Source organism: Schistocerca piceifrons, chromosome 9 (genome assembly GCF_021461385.2).
Source record: "Schistocerca piceifrons isolate TAMUIC-IGC-003096 chromosome 9, iqSchPice1.1, whole genome shotgun sequence".
NCBI classification, from domain to species: domain Eukaryota; kingdom Metazoa; phylum Arthropoda; class Insecta; order Orthoptera; family Acrididae; genus Schistocerca; species Schistocerca piceifrons.
In genome coordinates, this window is record NC_060146.1 from 206,703,702 (window position 1) to 206,708,666 (window position 4,965).

A 4,965-nucleotide genomic window follows, 5' to 3' on the forward strand; every position below is an offset into this window, starting at 1 on the left:
TCTTTTTAAACTAAGGAAACCATTTGTACACTTGAGTTTCAGTAAGAGCACATTCTTTGGACAGTGTCTGCATTTTAACAATAGTTCCTGCTGTGTTCTTGTCAAGTAAAAAAAAAGAACTTCACAGCTGCCTGTCGTTCGTGAGAGGTATCCGTTTCTTCATGCCACAAGTGCACTACAGGCACACACAAACAACTGTCACGGAGACCACACTTATCGTTGTGGGGTGATGCTGCTTGGAGCACTCACTTGGGGAAGGTCCTGCAGCAGCTTCCTAGCATCACAGCCTGGTACTACAGGTACACAGTGTGCAGCACTATGATTCTGGTTACTTTTGGCCCCTCCCTTGTATGCTTTTACCAAACTTCCTGATGAATTAAACCTGCAGCCTATCCTTTTCATAATCTATACTTACAGCAACTGCCTGACAAAAGGTTTCTGCCAGCTGTCAGACTCCTTCCCCTACAAGCTGTGCCATAGTGATACCATCGCAGAAGTCCTACATAACCACCAGTCCTCACTGAAATCCTTACCCCCATCCCAGAATCCATGCCCTGAGTCTGTTTCTCTCATCACCCTCCTGACACCCTGCACAGCCAACTTCCACATGCTTCCCAAAATCCTCAAACCCAACAGTCCTGGCTGCTCCGTTATAGCATGTTATTGTGCCCCTATTAAAAGAATTTCTCCTCTTGTTGACCAGCACTCCTGAACAAATTCCCAAAGTCTACCCACTCACAAAAAAGATACTTACTGCTTCCTTCATTGACTCTTGACCATCCCCATTGCTTTACCTCCGGACCCCTACTTATCTCTGTTGATGCCACATCCATATAAATCAAAATCCCTCATGCCCATGGCTTTGCCACTATCGAACACTACCTCATCCAACATCCATCAGACTCCAAACCCACTACCTCATTCCTCATACACCTTATCGACCATATCCTGAACATATCACTGCTTGAGAGGAAGGTATATGAACAAATCGATGGCATCCTCCTGTGCCAACCTTTTTATGGGCCGTCTAGAGGCAACATTCGTAACCTCCCAAAACACCAAATCCCTTGACTGCTCTCAGGACCAAGACACCCTATCCTCATTTCTCAACAACTTCAACATCTGTCCGCTTCACCTGGGTCTCTATAATCAAGCACTGAAATGAGGGACATCCTACCCAAAGCTCTTCATACACCTTCTAGAGTGGTATCCCATCACACACTCAACTTAAATAACATCCTAGTCCATTCCTATGCCACTCCCGATGCCAATACCAACCCCATGCCACAAGAATCATATTTCTGTGGAATACTCGGGTGCAAGATCTTCCCAGTCCACTCACCCAGCACTTTCTGTTCCAGTCTGGGTACAGGCTTCTCCTGCCCCATCAGAAAGGGCCATCTGTGAAAGAAGCCATGTCATGTACCAACTCTGCTACAGCTACTGCGCTGCTTTTTGTACTGGTATTACAGCCATGTCATGTACCAACTCTGCTACAGTTACTGCGCTGCTTTTTGTACTGGTATTACAGCCAACTAGCTGTCCACCATTGTGAGTGGCCATTGCCAAACTGTGACCAAGAATATGGTTGACCTTCCCATTGCACAATATGAGCTGAGAAAAATTGCCCGATGTCAGTGGCCACTTCACAACCTGCGCCATCTGGATCCTTCAATCCGGCACCAGCTTTTCTGAAGTATACTGTATAGGGGAGCTATCCTTGCAATGTATCCTTCATCTTCTTGGTCTCAGTCTCTTTAATCCATTGTCCGCACATTCTACACCCAACTATTCCCCCTTCCTCTGTCCTGTCACCTCCTCCAAGTTTTGTCTCTACCTTATCTTCTTGTGCACAGCATCTCACCGCCTCTGACACACAACGCACCTAGCCCGTGTATCTACCACTCCTCCCTCCCACATTCCTTGCCAGCAAACCGTCTGCCTCCCTCCGAGCCACTAGCTCCTCATCCCAACCCCTCCAGCCTCCTGCCTCTCTCTCCCTCTGTCCACCCCACTTGGCTGGCCAGAGTGACCGAGTGGTTCTAGGCGCTACAGTCTGGAACCACGCGACCGATACGGTCGCAGGTTCAAATCCTGCCTCGGGCACGGATGTGTGTGCTGTCCTTAGGTTAGTTAGGTTTAAGTAGTTCTAAGTTCTAGGGACTGATGACCTCAGAAGTTAAGTCCCGTAGTGCTCAGAGCCATTTGAACCACCCCACTTGACCCTACCGCCACCTCATCAGTCCTTCTACACTCACTGAATTGTGTGTATAGTTGGCACCATGCAGGGGCGTGTGCGTGCGTGGGCGCATGCTTGCATCTGTGCGCGTGCGTGTGGGTGCATGCTTGCATCTGTGTGCGTGTGTGGGTGCATGCTTGTGTCTGTGTGTGTGTGTGTGTGTGTGTGTGTGTGTGTGTGTGTGTGGAGGGGGGGGGGGGCACACGTATGAGCACGCGTGGGCATGTATGTATGTTTTGTGTGTGTGCATTTGTACTCTAGCTCGGAAAAGGATTTATTTCGAAAGCTAGCAAGTTTACCTTCTCTTTTGCGAGTGCCTGTTAATGGCTCGATGCTTTAGCTATTTGGTGAGTGATTTTGTTTGAACCTAAATTATTTACATTCTACCACACCTGTACATTTATTTTCTATGTACTGGACCTGCATCAGATTGATAATATTGAAAACTGGTCAACTTATGTGACCTTTTGAGCTCGAGCGTATGCTACAGGGCATTGCTAGTAAGGCTGTGAATGGTTACAAAGAGCTTTTGTTATGAATGACCCTAAAATTCTGTGCATTAATTGGCTGAATAAGGGCACTGACAGTCCGCAGTGATTCTGATTGTAATGGATAGGAGTTTCTACTAAAATGAATGTAAAAATGAAGAAAAATAAAATTAAACTTCCATGTCTTTGTTTTTGTTTCTCATGCAGATTTCAATATTTCCAGATTTATTGCCTTACGTAGGCACTGTGTTTAAGTGGACAGCCACTTCTAATTCCACACTGCACCAAAAAGATGTATAGTTTTTCATTAAAAAAGACATGGAAACATATGTTATAACTTCAATATCAATAACTTCCAAACACTTTAGAAAGACTCGTTGTGACTTATTAGTTCAGAGATTGTAACAAAATTCTCTAATAATAAGGACTCCATTACTTCTAAAAACATCACTGAAGGCTCCTCTTCTTGTAGTGATCTAGGGAACACAAAGTGTAATTAAACCTGGCCGGAGTGGCCGTGCGATTGTAGGCGCTACAGTCTGGAGCAGAGCGACCGCTACGGTCGCAGGTTCGAATCCTGCCTCGGGCATGGATGTGTGTGATGTCCTTAGGTTAGTTAGGTTTAATTAGTTCTAAGTTCTAGGGGACTGATGACCTCAGAAGTTAAGTCGCATAGTGCTCAGAGCCATTTGAACCATTTTTTTGTGTAATTAAATAAACAAAACAAAAATTACAATATCCAAATAGTTTTTAGAATATGAGGTCCTTGGGAGAGGAAGCCACGATGAAACTATATCACCTGGTGTCAAAGATGTATCAGATGGATGAAATACCCTCAGACTTAAAGACAAATGCAATAATTCTTGTTCCAAAGAAGGCAGGTGCTGAGAGGTGTGAATACTGCCAAACCATCAGTTTGAGTCATAATTGCAAAATACCAACACAAATTATTGAAAGGTTGTACAAGGTGATTTTTACTAACATTTAAAAACTTCTCAGGCAGCTTAGATGACATTGAAACAAGTAATCTAATATCAGACACATGGGCTCACAAATCTCTGGAAATACCCCAAAAGTAGACGACATATGTTGAACGTGTGATGTCACGGATGACATACCTCGCCACATATGCAGCAGTGGAGACTTGTCAGTCTGTCATTCCTGATCGTTCCAGTCCAAGTGTTCACATCATTGTGGCTGTGGGCCCATGTACGCAACTTCAGAATGTGGGGATCAGGGATTGAGTCCTGTGACTGACGGGGTATTTCTTTGCTTTGCATCAGACAGTTTCATGTTTACATTAAGGTAAGCTTTATTGTTTTATTTACTGGTCTTGTGTGTGCTGGTTTGTTGTAAAGTACAGTACAACAAAAACCTGCTGTGTTGTGTCGTAAGTAAATGTGTACTGTTTTCTGAATTGTGTCGCTACTAGCAAATGACTTACGTTTTCTTTACTACATGATATCAGTAAGCAAGGAAAGGCAGGCCAAAAGGAAAGAAACACAAAATAAGAAGAGCTTTTATTTGGTTACAGGGAGGACAATAATTGTGTAACTTCTATGTTTACAACAGATCACATTTACAGATTTTTATTATTCAATCCTCCCTCTACACCAAAGCCCAACCCCTGCACGTGTGGCAAGGTATGTCATCTGATGACATCACTTGGTCAACATTTCTCATCCAGTTTTAAAGTATTTTGTGACATGTATGACCCTGTCTGTCTTGTATTACATTACTTATCTTGGCATCATCTGTGTCACTTTGGGGTCTTTTAAACGTTAATGAGAATTGCCCTGTATACAACTTGTATGTAAATCGTACTGTAGTTACCATCTTCAAAGGCTATGAAAGGGAAGTAGCCGTCAATAAGGGAGTGAGAACAGGTTGTAGTCTCTCCCTGATGTTAATAGAATAGAAGTTTATTGTCTCATAGCATACAATTTTTAAGTCATTGACTTAATGTGCAGGAGACTCATCAAAACACAAAAACTGGTTTACAATTTTACTTATAATATTAGTAATATAATAGACAATTAATTAATTAATTAAGCAATTAATAAGTTTTATTTGAAAGTAACAAACTTTTAAAAATTAAGAGTCATAAGTGCTTGCTGTCAAATTACAAGTGTATTTCGTATGTTGACAGTGACAACTTGCAACAATAGTTACTCTAAAGGTCCGACAATATGAACACTACATCAGTGCTCTATGTTTGCATGAGTGCAGTTTCCCTAA